The following is a 17,298-nucleotide window of genomic DNA, read 5'->3' as shown; positions in this document are numbered from 1 at the left end:
TAACGCGATCCAACAAAACGTGTGCAAGTGCTTGGGTTGAATAATCGGAGCACTTATTCACAAGTGCTCCGGTTGACTAGTCAAACGGAGCACTTGATATAAAGGACTCCGGTGGACTTATCAACCGAAGCACTTGTGAATTTAAATATTAAAATTTTCACAAGTGCTTGGGTTGATTGTTCAACCCAAGCACTTGACAAGTAGCACATGGAGTTTTTTCAACTAGTGTCCTTTACCGTTATTATCAAATTTGTTATATACACACTTATCGGACTGATTTATTTTGAACCCACTAGACAAAATAACCTCATCAAATTTTTGGTGCCATTGCTTAGGTGCTTGTTTAAGACCATACAAAGATCTAACTAATTTGCAAACTTAGTCTCTTGACCTTTGACTACAAACCCTTCAGGTTGATTCATGTACACTTCCTCCTCCAATTCACCATTAAGAAAGTAGTTTTTACATACATTTGGTGAATTACTAGACCATGAATCGCAGCTAATGCTATCAAAAGTCTAATGGTAGCTATTCTAGCTACCGGAGCATAAGTGTCAAAATAATCGATACATATCTTTGCCTAAAACCTTGGACCACTAACCGGGCCTTATGTTTTAGTATGGTTCCATCGATTTTCTTTTTCCTTACGAAAATCCATTTACAACCTAGTGGTTTGCAACCGAGAGGTAAATTAGCTAAAATCCAAGTATGATTTTCCATTATTGAATCCATTTCATCATTCACTGCCTCTTTCCAGAAAGCAGAATCATGAGACTTCATAGTCTCATAAAAGGTCCTAGGATCCTCCTCCATATTGTAACAATATGAAATTTGAGTCATATTGACTCCCTTGACCCTTCAACTAAATATGTTGAAAATCCGGTCCAAAAGATTTCTCTTTTCTAATTCTTTTACTTTTCCTAATTTCGGTGTTGTAGTATCATGATCATTGTTAATGTCATCTACAACATTGGAACTAGTACTAGGTATCATGTCCTTTGGTCTTGGAATCGATGAGAATCGAGTCTCATCAAATATTGCATCCCTTGACTTTATCACGGAATGGATAGAGACAAAATCATTGGGCTCAATGACATAAAACCTATAGGCTTTGCTATGTACCGCATAGCCTATAAAAATGCAATCAATTCCTTTTTCACCTAAAGTTTTCCTTTTAGGTTCCGTCAATTTGACAATTGCCTACAACCCCATACCTTAAGGTAATTGAGATTAGGCTTTTTGTTACACCAAAGTTCATAAGGGGGAGTCTTATTCCTTTTATTAGGAACTCGATTTAATATATAACATGTAGTCAAAATTGCATCACCCCAAAAACCGTCATTAAGACCCGAATTAGAAAGCATGGTTTAACCATTTCTTTTAGAACCCTATTTTTCCTTTCCGCTATACCATTACTTTGAGGTGAGTATGGGGCGGTTGTTTCATGAATTACACCAATGGAACTAAAATAACTAGGATTATATTTTTCACTACCCCTATCAGTCTGAAGTCTTTAAACTTTTCCATTAAGTTGAAGTTCCACTTCGGTCTTAAAGATCTTAAACTTTTGTAGTGTTTCATATTTAGTAAATAATAAATTTATGTAAAAAACCTTGAAAAATCATCAATAAAAGTTACAATATATTTTTATTTCCCAAAGAAGGTGAACTATGAAAGTCACACAAGTCACTATGCACCAATTCTAGCAAAATTGTTTGTCTAGTCACACTAGGATAAGGATTCTTTATAATCTTATTTAGCATGCATGTCTTACACTTCTCTAACTTTAAATCAAAAGGAGGTATTAAACCCAACTTAGACATGTCATATAATCTACGATAGTTCACATGACATAAACGATTGTGCCATAGAGAAGAAACATCAAGCATGTAAATAGAACTAGTATCAATTGTATTATTAATACTAAATTTAAACATCCCATTACAATAAAATCCTTGTCCAACATAAATACCACCCTTGGAAATAATAAACTTATCCGACTCAAATACAACTTTAAAACCAAACTTATTCAAAAGACCTCCCGACACAAGATTCTTCCTAACTTCCGGTACATAAACAACATCCCGGAGAGTTAAAGTCTTTCCTGAGATTAACAACGATTCTACTTGGCCTATGCCTTTAGCCTTTACCGTAGAATTATTCCCCATATTTTTTCACCAAGTACCCCTGAGTTTTCAAAAAATTCACCTGGTACCCTCCATGTTTTCAAAATTCACCAAGTACCCCTAAGTTTCAAACTAATACACGGGGTACCCTTAAATGCCCTAATTAATCCTAATTTTCTACTTTAATCCTAATTAATCCCCTAATCTTAACCCTAATCCTAACCCATATCCCTAACCCTAACACTAAACCCTAACCCTAACCCTAACCCTAACCCTAACCCACCACCCCACCAACCATCCCCCACCCTCCCACCACCCCTACCCCCTCCCCCACCCCCACCCCCGCAGCCCCTCCCCCACCCTCGCGCCCTCGCGCCACCCTCCTCCCCAACCCCCCGCAGCCCCTCCCCCACCCTCATGCCGCCTTCCTCCCCCTCTCAGTTCAATTCAGAAACCCCCCACCTCTCCCTCCCCATCGCGCGCCCCCGACCTTCCCTCCACCCCGCGCCAACCACATCACCACCCCCTTCCATTTTCGCACCCCACCGGCTGCGCCCCCCGCCGCCTACAACCCCTTCTTCTTCCCTCTGTTTTTTTCGCTGTGGGGGGACTTTTTGTTTCGCAAAAATTGGAGGAGGGTGGTGCAACGGGGGTGGGGGAGGGGTGCAAAAATGGAAGATGGTGTTGTGGTGGCGCGGGGTGGGGGGTGTACTATGGGGTGCGGGTGTGGGGAGGGTGAGTTTCAAGGGCTGCGAAAATTACGTGGAGTGGGGAGGGAGGTGGGGGCTGCGGTGGGGGGGGGTTGCGAGGGTGGGGGAGGGGGTGCTGGGGTGAGGGAGGGGGCTGGGGGTGGGACAGGGGTAGTGGTGGTGGGAGGGTAGTTAGGTTTATGTTTAGGGTTTAGGGTTTAGGGTTTAAGGTTTAGGGTTTAGGGTTAGTGTTAGGGTTAGGATTAGGGTTAGGATTAGGGTTAGGGTTAGGTTTAAAGGTTAATTAGAGTTGAAAATAGAAAATTAGGGTTAATGACTAACGGCGGTTAACGCCGTTAGTCATTAAGGACATTTAAGGGTACCTCGTGTATTAGTTTGAAACTTAGGGGTACCCTGTGAATTTTGAAAACTTGGAGGGTACCAGGTGAATTTTTTGAAAACTCGGGGGTACTTGGTGAAAAAACCGTTTATTCAATTACATTTTCATGTGTAATTTTATCTTGGTTTTGAACAACACTAGGTTGTTCATTCTTTGTCTTCTTCTTGTTCTTAGAAGGACAATCCCTCTTGAGATGAGGGCCATTGCATACCCAACAAGTGAGGGTCTTCCTCTTCTTGTTTGCAAAATTGGTTTTAGAGTTGTTATTGTTGGATTTCTTGGTCTTAATAGACCCACCAACCTCTACCATATTCACAGTAGACTTAGGAATACTAGTAGTAGTATCCTTAACCCCATCTTGAGTTCAGATAACCTCTTCAATACGAAGATGAGTTCCTAATTGCTTCATGGACATATCTTCCTTCCTATGTTTCAAGGAATACTTAGTATCTTTCCAAGAGTGTGGTAATTTATCGATGATTGAAGCAACCGCAATCGCCTCATCCATCACCATACCATGTGATCTTATTTGGTTCAAAATATGATGAACTTCATGAAATTACTCTACAATAGGCCGATCATTAGTCATTTTCAATGAATTAAAATTACTAACAAGAAATTTCTTACTTGAAGCATCTTCCGAAATATACTTGGCCTCAATAGCATCCTAAAGTTCCTTTGCACTCTCCACATTTTGGTAAAGATCGAACAAAGGATTGGTAAGAGAGTTGAGAATGTGACCCCGGCAAATGTAGGCATCATTCTCCCACTTTGTTCTCTTCCTTGTAGTCTCCACAAACTCTTCCTCTCCATCTTTCGGGAATGGTGGCATGGGTGTTGAAAGAAATACACCACATTCAAAGTAGTCAAGGAAGTGCATCTTCTTTTGCCATCTTCGATAACCCACCCCCTCAAACTTGTCCAACTTTTGAAAGTTCATAGTCATGTCCTTGAGTAATTAAGCCATATCCGAAAAGAAAAGAAAATTAAACTAATAGATTGTTAGGTGTGATCAACAAGAGAACCGATATACCACTCCAAGGACGGAAACTACGCTTTCCTATTAGTTTAATTTCGCCCTTCTAGGATCACCATGTTAACACGAAACGACTAATGAGATACAACGAAGAGAACAATTCACTAGTTGATCTTCTATGTGAATCAACAAGAACTTTGTGTTTAGAGTTTGTGAAGAACACTCAAGAGAAATTAACAAAGTTTCTCTCAACCAAAGCAAGTAGATTAATTAGAATATGAAAACTGATATTTCTCTATCTCTCCTCATAAGAATCACACAGGTCATATATAAACATCACCTTCATAGATTAGAGTTGTTATTGTCAGAACCCCCCCTCCCCCTTTAATCACTGATTAAGAACCTTTAATCCTCATATTAAGAATTCCAATAGTCATTAAACGGATAACGTACACAATACAATGGTTATAAATCGTTCACGCACCTTTTCACGTCCTAAAACAGAACACCCGTCGCGACTAGCGATACAGATCACGAGTCGCGACAAAGCATAGGTCGCGACCCGCGACACCTGTCGCGACGGCCCCCAAGTCGCGACCTCCAACGGGTGTCGTGACCCGCGACCAACCTTCTGTTTTGCTTGGTTTGTCCACGTGAATTTGTGTACTCTAATCTTAACATACTAGACCTCCTCATCTTCTAGTATATGATCATATGAGCTTGTAAACCCATTACACTATAAATGTTCCAACATTTGCGTCAGGCGCAGGACTATGTGTGAGTCACAAGTCCACGTGTCAGGCGCTCATTGGCGCACCTGACGCGATCAGGCCAATGCGTTGGACACATGTGGCACGATGAGCGCAACCGCCGCATCCGACGCATATTCCAGTTCTACGCATGCTTTGAAGATTCTATTTTTTTCACTGAAAATCCAGAGATTGAATTTTATGCATGGGATGCAAAATATTATTTATGCTCAAAGTATTTTTTTAAAGATACTAAAAGCATTTATGAAAATATTTATTAAAATAATAAATATTTAATAAGGCTCTTAAAATGGACTTAAAATATTTTACGGGTTTAATTTACAATTAATCATCATGGATAATTAATTAGGATTTAGAGTATTATTTCAAAACACAACATAGCCTGGTTATTCGGGTTGCTCTTCCATTAGGGCACGCCAACTAATACTGCGGTATAGTTCATCATTGAACCCTTAAATGGGGAGATACGATTATGTGTCTACAAAAGCTCCCACTTTGACCGAGGTTTGTAAAACCGAAAGTCAAAGTACACGTGTCGGGACATAGAATGATTTTAGATGCTCTGTAATCCAAAATCACTCTTTGCGCTGGTAATTGCAAAATAAGCAAAAGCTTTAGGAATAGACATGTGTTAAACATATTGAGTACTTCCGGTTCTCTTAGTTAGGTTTGGATAACAGTTGTAACAACCCATAATTTTGCTCCTAGTTTTCACTAAAACAATTATTTTATTTAAATCAATGATTTTATTTTTATAAATATTAGGAGCCAAATTATTATTTTTATTATATGGCGTGCTAATGTGTGTATTTGCCTCTTTCTTGTATGTGATGTTTTGGAGTTTGGGGTTTGAAGAAGGAGAAGGGTGCATGCATATATCGGGATTTTTTTAGTAATTTTCAGCTCACCTCCAACGATCCAGGTAACTAGTAGTTATCTTAGAACGATAGAGATTAGGGTGTTTTTCGGTATTAGATTATTACGCTAGGAAGTTATTTAAAAATTCTTTTTGAATGAAATTATTGATGAAATTTGACGTGAATATACTTGATGTATTCTTTGTGAATATTGTATGCAGAAAAATAATTTTCGTCTGATTTTTTTTATTTGTTCAATTTATTTGGTAATTTTATGCGTTTATGGCTTATTTTGCAAAGTAATTATTGAACGAATTTTATAAATGCTAAAATTATTTTTTTTTAATCATGTTATGCGTGTAGTATGTATTTCATGCCTTGGAATAGTTTTTATCTACTGTTTACGGTTTTATTTAATTGATTTATCTATTTTAGCATTTTCGTGCTTACTAGTATTTATATCGTGAATATTATATTTAGAAGCCAAAAAATCTATTTATTTGCATATTATGTATTACCATGAGTTTATGCATATTATGTGAATTTTTGGTAATTTTTGGGCGTTTATTTCTATTTTTTAGTTATTATACTTGCTTTCTTGAGTATTATGTAAATTAATGTTTAAAAATACTTTTAGAGGCCGAAAATTAGAAATAAAATTTGTGCCATGTCAATAGAGTCATAATAGTCGTATGATAATTTTTGTAATAATAAACTGATTGTTTTTATTAGTTTAATAAATTTTATTGTGTTTTTGTTATGAGTTTGAGGATATTCCTTTTAATTTTTTAAGGGTTTATTAACTAGAAATAATTCGTGACCTTTTATGTTCTCGGAAGGTGATGATTTGTAGGTTACTATGGTTATTAATGTTATTATTGAGTATCATTATGCTTACATTTGGTTTATGTAAAAATGATTAGTTGTGTATGTTTTACTGATTTACCAAGCTTTTAAGTTAATTGGTGGTGATGTCAGACGCAGGCTGATGCGTCAGACGCAGGTTGGTTAGTGCGCCAGATACATAGTGTGGCGTTGAGCGCAAGCTCAGGCGCCGAGCGCACAGTTTTGTGTAGTCTAATTTTTCGTATGATCTTGTACGTATGTTCTACTTTTAGTTGGTGATCTTATTTGATGTGATGCATTTCTGATTGATATTGATAGTGCTGTAAAAACTATTTCATGATCATTACTGAGGCTTAGTGATGTTCAAAGTTTTGTGGTTGGGGATTTTTGTTGTAAGTTTGTAAGTTACTACTTTGAGGATTTTTGAAAAATTATTTTTGATGAATTATAGGTATAAGGTCGGGTGGCATCCCTTCCCGTTTTGACGAATGGTTTTGAGTTAGATAATACTTTATGGTTTTTATTGTTTTTTAGATAAGAATATCCGGTGGGATAGATGTAGCCCCCGGGGAAGAACAAGTGATAAGTCATATTTATATATAGTTTTTAGGTTTATTTAGGTTGCATTTTAGAGCATTTAGTTTCATATTTAGGTTCATTGTAGCATTATATTCTTAAGTTATACTTTTCTACTCTTATTCGGTATGTTTTCTTGTTTTTGATGATTTTCAGGCATTGAGGACGTATTTGGAGTATGATAAGCTAAGCTTGTGGATTAGGAGCACTTGGAAAGAAGCTACAATGAATAAGGATCGTACGGATATGTCATAGTACGAGTTTGAGCAAAAACAAAACGGAAAATCATTAGAAGAAATGTGAAAAAGAGTCACGTCTAATCTTCTGATCATAACTTTTGATGTGATTCTTAAAATTGAGTAATTCCAGCATATTTTGAAACTAGACTTGAAGATCTTTCCAACGATAGGTGGCACGCCCCGAGGAGACTTCTAGTCAAGGAGTTATGCCTTTCGGAAGATTGCACTATTTCTACTAGAATCTGCCACGTGTACGCGCGGATTACTAATCCGCTTATTAATGATTTATTTAAGACTTTCATTATCTTGTAAATTACTTTCCTAGTCATATTAGGTGAATATTATTTAGATAGGTTTTCATTCTTTTTCTCTCTCCTCCTCCCTTTTCACGTTATTTTCTGAGGTTTTAGTTTTTCTCTGCTCTCTTTCTCTCTAGTTTTTAGTTGTAAACCCTAGTTTTCATCTCCTTCATTAATTTATGATTTCTTTTAGTTTCTTTCATTGATTTCTTTGATTATGTTTTTGTAACAACCCGATTCCCGAGCTGCTAGATAAATACACTTAAGATTCAATAATCACAATCAATGCTTAATAAGCCTCGAATAAAATATTTACCCGCAGCGGAAACATAACCTAGAAAACGATCTTGGACATGTGGGTCATTGGCCCACAAAACAAAATCATTTATATAAGACTTCAATTACACCAATATCTCGACTAATATTCCCAAATATTGTATACAACGAAAAATATCAGAAACTATTCCTTAATTGACTATCTAAAATGCAAACTTAATTCATAATCTACGACGACATCTTTATCTTGCTTCACTTCAAAATCTTGAGCTCACAACACCAAACCTGCAACAATGTTTGACTCTGCCACCCATCAAGTGAATGGCCACATAAATGACAACACTATCAGCAAAGCTGAATACACACTGTGTAATAGAAAATACAAGTTTAGGTGTATTTTGAAAACTAACACATAGTTATAATAACAGACAATCACATTTAACTCAGTTATTATAGTTTCACAAAATCAAATCGTTTGGCATGAACGCGAGTGGAGAGGGGTACCACGCAGTACCAGCTGTCTCCAAACTATTGAGGGTCGTCACCCCGCCTTTTATTGTTCTGCTTGCAAGACTTAACCGGACATGTCCTATAACGCCAGGAATTCACCCTTCCTGGAAGGCAACAGTTAGGGACTCTACTCGCCCTAACTCGGGGTGCATGTTCATGCCTCACTTTCATATTTATAAAATAAGATATTTCATGATTCATACTTGAATCCTCAATACTCATAACATAACACTATATTCGACCTTATCTGGTCTTAACTCATATCCGAATCATTTCCTCATTATCATACCAAATCATATTTTAAGAAACATAGTATTTTCGAACAATTCCAATAATACAATCTCCTTCATAATTCTGAATGATACTCCATTCCTAGTCATCCTCCAATAATCACCTCATAACAATAACAATAATCAACAACCAATCTTTACTAATATTCTAATTATCTTCTTCTAACGCAACCATTATGCTAATCAAACTGAAACCCGCAAATAGAAATTAATGAAGTCATTCCCATAACTCATAACTCGACTGCATACATATCAACTCCAACTACAACAATTATAACAGTTTCCCAATTCTAAGATTATAACTTCCCTCGCATCATCAACAACGACTATCCAATAAGAACTATACAACAACAACATAATAACAATAGCACAAACAATAATAATACCACCTCCACCACCAACAATAACACCAAACCCCAATAACACAACATTAAGCGCAATAGCAGAACAACACCACCACAATACATCAGCACAACCAACAACAGAAACCACCACCTACGATGTTCATAACAAACCTAAGTAAATCATATTCCCAAATTTATCACTCCAACTTCTTGAATCATAATAACAAGATGAACCATATTGTTCTACTGAATACTTTGGATATATATACTTAAACTATAAACCACATGATACTAGCTCAGGACACATCATCGTAACCTTTTTAATCATATCCACACTAATTCATCTTCCAAACTAGTAAACTATTTTAACTATAACCAACCCCAACATCACCACAACAACAGAACAACAACATAATAAACCTACCACAACCATCACAACTACTCCACAATAGCCACCACAACTACAACAACAACCATAACAACGGCGCAACAACAACAATAGGCAACAACTTCACAACAACTCCACCACAACCACAATGATAGAACAACAATAACCCAACAACACTACTACAACAAAACAACAACAACAACAACAATATCAACTCCACAACAGCTTCACCACAACCACCACAACAACTCCACAACAACAATAACATAACAACTCCCCTCAATCATCACAATTACTCCACAAGTCCATGTACTAAACACATTCCATTAAAGCATAATCGTATTACTTAGTGTATAAGTGTTGTTTAGGTCAAATAAAACATCTCTAATGAACCTTAGCATGCTATATCCATGTTACAAACTCAATATACACATAATAAAATACACATCATAAGTAAATTCATTTAATAAATATGCTTTACACCAGTAAGAAATAATCACCTAACTGTAGGTATAGAAATCTCTAGGTTAAAACCAAACTAAGTGTGTACCTTTACTAATGATGTTTAAGGCCACGAAACTCCTTAACCCAATTGGTTAACTAATCCTACAGCTTCCCCTGAATATATAAAATGCTAAAGATTAGTTTCAACAAGCTTATAGATATGAAAAACTAAGCTTAAATACAAGAGGTGTAATTTGTTGAACTTACAACAACTTATGTGATCTTTCAGCAAGGTTGGAACCAAAGCTTGAACTACTTTGTATGGATGTCTAGAAGAGTTATATATAAAGAAAAGTGGGTGTCCAAGAGGAAGAAAGAATAGAAAGGAGACGAAAATCCAGAACAGACTTTTATAGTCTGTTCTGGCGGTACCCCCAGGGTAGGGAAACCTCTTCTGGACAAGGTCGGTTTCTTGGAGTTTTTGGGTGTTTCTTTCTTGAGGTGTTAGCCTTAGGTGTTGGCTTTCATGCATACAAAGGGCTTTGAGAGATCGACAGTTAAGTAGCTGCTAAGCAGCTTTCTTTGACATAGGTCTGAGTGTAATTTCAGCTGGCCAGTTTTTACTATGTAAGCAATTTACCTTATTGAGCCACGTAATTCTTGGGCATAAATGACTATTTTAACCGTAAGACATCCCAAGCATGTTATATATCAAGTTTGGTTAGGTTCTGAGCTTGGATTCAACCCCGAAAGGCTCTTTAACTGGAAGTTCATCGTTACCCGATAAAACAATCTCCAAACAATTTTCATAATCTTAGTGTTTAAGGCTCTCAAGAACTTTCTAACTTATCTATTGGTTTCCAAAGCCTTTTTAGCCAATAAGAATGATGGTTCTTATCCTCTTTGATCTTTCTTAACCATTAAAAAGATAGTGCCTTATCCACAAGCTTTCTTAACCACTAAGAATGTTAGTGCTTATCCACAACTTTCTTAACCACTAAGAATGATAGTACTTATCCACAAGCTTTCTTAACCATTAAGAATGATAATGCTTATCCACAAGCTTTCTTAACCATTAAGAATGATAATGCTTATCCACAAGCTTTCTTAACCATTAAGAATGATAGTCTTATCCACTTTTAGCTTTTAAATAAAGGTTCTTAAAAACGGGGCTATTACATACTACCACCCTTAAGATAAGTTTCGTCCCCGAAACTTCAAAACATAAACTCATAGATCAACCTTAAGTGTCCATATATCAAGCACTACAGCCTCCATTAGTCTTTACTAAATTTCTATGAAAAAGTTCTCAATATTCCCAACAAATAGATTTCAAATATCCTCAAATTACAACTTTGAATTCCTTACTCTTATTCCCAAAGATTGACACAAATCTAGACTCTTTTTCTTATTTTGTAGCTCAAAACTTGAACTCTAATTACCCAAGTAATAGATACACATTCCCAACGATCATTTACCCTCGCTAGGTAGCCAACTAGGTATAAGGTCGCAAGGTTGCTCTGATACCATTTGTAACAGCCCGATTCCCGAGCTGCTAGATAAATACACTTAAGATTCACTAATCACAATCAATGCTTAATAAGCCTCGAATTAAATATTTACTCGCAGCGGAAACATAACCTAGAAAACGATCTTGGACCTGTGGGTCATTGGCCCACAAAACAAAATCCTTCATATAAGACTTCAATTACACCAATATCTCGACTAATATTCCCAAATATTGTATACAATGAAAAATATCAGAAACTATTCCTTAATTGACTATCTAAAATGCAAACTCAATCCATAATCTACGACGACATCTTTATCTTGCTTCACTTCAAAATCCTGAGCTCACAACACCAAACCTGCAACAATGTTTGACTCTGCCACCCACCAAGTGACAGGCCACAGAAATGACAACACTATCAGCAAAGCTGAGTACACACTGTGTAATAGAAAATACAAGTTTAGGTGTATTTTGAAAACTAACACATAGTTATAATAACAGATAATCACATTTAACTCAGTTATTATAGTTTCACAAAATCAAATCGTTTGGCATGAACGCGAGTGGAGAGGGTGTACACGCAGTACCAGCTGTCTCCAAACTATTGAGGGTCGTCACCCGCCTTTTATTGTTCTGCTTGCAAGACTTAACCGACATGTCTATAAACCAGGAATTCGCCCTTCTGGAAGGCAACAGTTAGGGACTCTACCCGCCCTAACTCGGGGTGCTGTTCATGCTCACTTTCATATTTATAAAATAAGATATTTAATGATTCATACTTGAATCCTCAATACTCATAACATAACACCATATTCGACCTTATCTGGTCTTAACTCATATCCGAATCATTTCCTCATTATCATACCAAATCATATTTTAAGAAACATAGTATTTTCGAAAATTCCAATAATACAATCCCTTCATAATTCCGAATGATACTCCATTCCTAGTCATCCTCCAATAATCACCTCATAACAATAACAATAATCAACAACCAATCTTACTAATATTCTAATTATCTTCTTCTAACGCAACCATTATGCTAATCAAACTGAATCCCGCAAATAGAAATTAATGAAGTCATTCCCATAACTCATAACTCGACTTCATACATATCAACTCCAACTACAATAATTATAACAGTCTCCCAATTCTAAGATTATGACTTCCCTCGCATCATCAACAACGACTATCCAATAAGAACTATACAACAACATAATAACAACAGCACAAACAACAATAATACCACATCCACCACCAATAATAACACCAAACCAATAACACAACATTAAGCCAATAGCAGAACAACACAACCACAATACATCAGCACAACCAACAACAGAAACCACCACCTATGTTCATAACAAACCTAAGTAAATCATATTACCAAATTTATCACTCCAACTTCTTGAATCATAATAATAACAAGATGAACCATATTGTTCTACTGAATACTTTGGATATATATACTTAAACTATAAACCACATGATACTAGCTCTGGACACATCATCGTAACCTTTTTAATCATATCCAAACTAATTCATCTTCCAAACTAGTAAACTATTTTAACTATAACATCACCACAACAACAGAACAACAACATAATAAATCTACCACAACCATCACAACTACTCCACAATAGCCACCACAACTACAACAACAACCATAACAACGGCACAACAACAACAATAGGCAACAACTTCACAGCAACTCCACCACAATCACAATGACAGATTAACAATAACCCAACAACACTACTACAACAGAACAACAATAATAGCAACTCCACAACAATTCACCACAACCACCACAACAACTCCAACAACAATAAAATACAACTCCACCTCAATCATCACAATTACTCCACAAGTCCATGTACTAAACACATTCCATTAAGAAGCATAATCGTATTACTTAGTGTATAAGTGTTGTTTAGGTCAAATAAAACATCTCTAATGAACCTTAGCATGCTATATCCATGTTACAAACTCAATATACACATAATAAAATACACATCATAAGTAAATTCATTTCATAAACATGCTTTACATCAGAAAGAAACAATCACCTAACTATAGGTATGGAAATCTCTAGGTTAAAACCAAACTAAGTGTGTACCTTTACTAAGGATGCTTAAAGCCACGAAACCCTTAACCCAATTGGTTAACTACTCATACAGCTTTCCCTGAATATATAAAATGCTAAAGATTAGTTTCAACAAGCTTATAGATATGAAAAACTAAGCTTAAATACAAGAGGTGTAATCTGTTGAACTTACAACAACTTATGTGATCTTTGAGCAAAGTTTTCTATATGATTTTATGGTCTAAAGTTGGAACCAAAGCTTGAACTACTTTGTATGGATGTCTAGAAGAGTTTATATATAAGAAAAGTGGGTGTCCAAGAGGAAGAAAATATAGAAAGGAGAAGAAAATCCAAAACAGGCTTTTATAGTCTATTCTGGCGGTACCCTCAAGGGAGGGAAACCTCTTCTGGGCAAGGTCAGTTTCTTGGAGTTTTTAGGTGATTCTTGCTAGAGGTGTTAGCCTTAGGTGTTGGCTTTCATGCATACAAAGGGCTTTGAGAGATCGACACTTAAGTAGCTGCTAAGCAGCTTTCTTTGAACATAGGTCTGAGCTGTAATTTCAGCTGGCCAATTTTTACTATGTAAGCAATTTACCTTATTGAGCCACGTAATTCTTGGGCATAAATGACTATTTTAACCTTAAGACATCCCAAGCATGTCATATATCAAGTTTGGTTAGGTTCTGAGCTTGGATTCAACCCCGAAAGGCTCTTTAACTGGAAGTTCATCGTTACCCGATAAAACAATCTCCAAACGATTTTCATAATCTTAATGTTTAAGGCTCTCAAGGACTTTCTAACTTATCTATTGATTTTCAAAGCCTTCTTAGCCAATAAGAATGATGGTTCTTATCCTCGTTGATCTTTCTTAACCATTAAGAAAGATAGTGCCTTATCCACAAGCTTTCGTAACCACTAAGAATGTTAGTGCTTGTCCACAACCTTTCTTAACCACTAAGAATGATAGTACTTATCCACAAGCTTTCTTAACCATTAAGAATGATAATGCTTATCCACAAGCTTTCTTAACCATTAAGAATGATAATGCTTATCCACAAGCTTTCTTAACCATTAAGAATGATAGTCTTATCCACTTTTAGCTTTTAAATAAAGGTTCTTAAAAATAGGGGTATTACAGTTTTCTTTTATAGTTTTAGATTTTATTATTTATTTCATGATAGAGTAGTTTTTATATCTAGGGTTTTGGGCATCCATGTTTATATGTTATGATTTGATTGATATTATTCATGGTTTGATTAGTTATTATTTCTCTAATTGATTAGTGTTTGTTGTTAATCTTGCAATCTGATCAATTGTCTGATTAAATATTGCTAATATCGAGTCATAGATCGAGAGATAGTACTCTTTAGAGGCTTACCTACAATTAGCAAATCTGATTATGTTGACGACCGTACTAGCATATGTTGATTTGAGAGCGTTAATGACTGACCAAGGATTAACCTGTGCTCTAGATATCTGATTGATTGAACTATTGATGATATTTTGATATATTATAGTTATAAACATGGTGAACCATTACCCTAGATCCTTTTTAGTTTGATTTTCTAGTTTAATTAGTTTAGACTTTAATTCATATATTTGTGATCTTGTTTAGTTTCTCCATACCTTAGAAACTATATTAAAACGACCATCTCTCTGTGGATTCGACCCTACTTACCCTACTACATTGTTAGAAGGTTTTGCAGGAATTATTTTTGACGGGTGTACGACAGCCTATCAAAATTTTGGCGCCGTTGCCGGGGAGACGATATAGTTTTATTTAGTTTTTGTTGTTGGTGAAACTAAATTGTATATATATTTTTATTTTATTTTATTTTTTTCCTTTTTGTGGATATTTATATTTATATTTTTTTTATAAATTTTTTTTTGTATCATGGAGTCATGTTATTCTGATGATGGGGATAATTCTTTTGCTAGGCAACATAATAATAATTCGCGGAATTCTCATGTTTACAGTTTTGATGCATCATATCAAAATCCTCCCAATTTTTGCATGAGTTCTCCTGAATTATCTCATATGTTATGTGAACCTCGTGTATCTGTTAGTAATTCTATAACAATTTTTTCTTTTACTTAGTATGAGAATGAAGCGTTTTGGAAGTATTATCATAGGCTTGGTGATTCCTGATCATGGAATTGAACTGTGAGATATGTGCCTAGTGGTTTATGAAGGGTTAAATGAAGAGACTAAGATGGTGGTAGAATCAATGTCTAATGGGGAATTTCTATTCCAATCACCATATTATTGTTGGGATTTAATTATGTGGTTGGTTAGGGATACTTATGAGTGGGAGATATCTTCGTCTGCTCTTTTATCCCAAATTTACATGACACCACCCCCTTATTGTTATAATTATCAGTCTACTTCTCATGATTTTTCTTCGTGTGATGTGACATTAGTAAATGGTTTTGACCCCTCTTTCCAATTTGAATGTCAATCTGCTCAAAATTCTAACCCCAACTCATTTATTTATGATGATAATGAGGGGTGGATATTTAATAAGAGCTATTTGGATGATGATAAGATTGAGAGAAGTTCTAATGTGATGGATGTTTTGCAGGAGGAAGAAATCATGGTTGAAATTTCCTCTTTGGAGGAAAGTCAAGTTGAGAGTGAGGTGATTTATGAGTCTTTGTCGACACCGTGTACTATTTTTCAGTCTCATGTTCCCTTTTCATAACCATTTGGCCTTATTCCTTCTTCTCCTATATTATAACCTCCATCGTTCCTTCTTTCCCCCCCTTTGAATGACTCACGTGATAACGTAAATAATGTACATTTAGTTTCTTTTTCTTCTTTTGAGTCATGTAAAAAGACGAACGATTTTTCTTTTTCTCCTTCTTGTAAATATAACTTTTCCTTTGATTTTTCTTTTTGTAGTTTTAGTAAATTTTTAGGACTAACTTTTTTTTATTTTTCCTTTCCACTCTTATATAATATGCTCTAAGATGTTTGCAGGAACGCATGATAAACTTCTTCGAGCATTGAACTATTATGAGTAATCTACTAATCTTATTTTTTAAAATTGAATTCACTTGACTTTAATTTTTGTAGGTTAGTTATTTTTATTTCTTATTTTTGTGAATTCACTTGAATCCTCATTTTCTTATTTTAGTTAGTTGATTTATGTAATTTTTTTTTTGTCTTTGGATTCACTTGAATTCGTTTTTTTTTTAATTTGTTTTAGTCCACTAACTAGCTAATAAAATTTGTGAGTTGTGCAGCTCTCTGCCCAGCCTGCTAGTTATTTTGCGTTAGATGGCTTACCCAGCAACCAATGGGCCAATAACCTTGTGCAATGCAAGTTTCCTGCTCAGCCCAATGGTCTGCCAGCGTTCGCTGGTTGCTTCGTGAAAAAAAAGGAAAGCAGCAGTGCCGCACAATTCTCCTTCACCAATGCGCACAGGAGACCACCATCACCGGCGACTTGCTCTTACGCCCACCACCGTCACAACCGACCAGCTTCTCTCACCACCATCCCCACCATCGAACACCGTCTCCATCCACCGTCCTCCTTACCCCCTGCTCTTCTCACGCCGCACCACTCACCACCACAAGCGACCCCTACCTCATTTCGCCGGTGGTTCTCCCACCCTTGCGACGCACATCCCGCCTTCTGCCACCAGAATTCTTGCCGGCATACTGCTCCA

Source organism: Beta vulgaris, chromosome 7 (genome assembly GCF_026745355.1).
Source record: "Beta vulgaris subsp. vulgaris cultivar EL10 chromosome 7, EL10.2, whole genome shotgun sequence".
Lineage (NCBI taxonomy): Eukaryota > Viridiplantae > Streptophyta > Magnoliopsida > Caryophyllales > Amaranthaceae > Beta > Beta vulgaris.
This window is presented reverse-complemented; position numbering follows the sequence as displayed.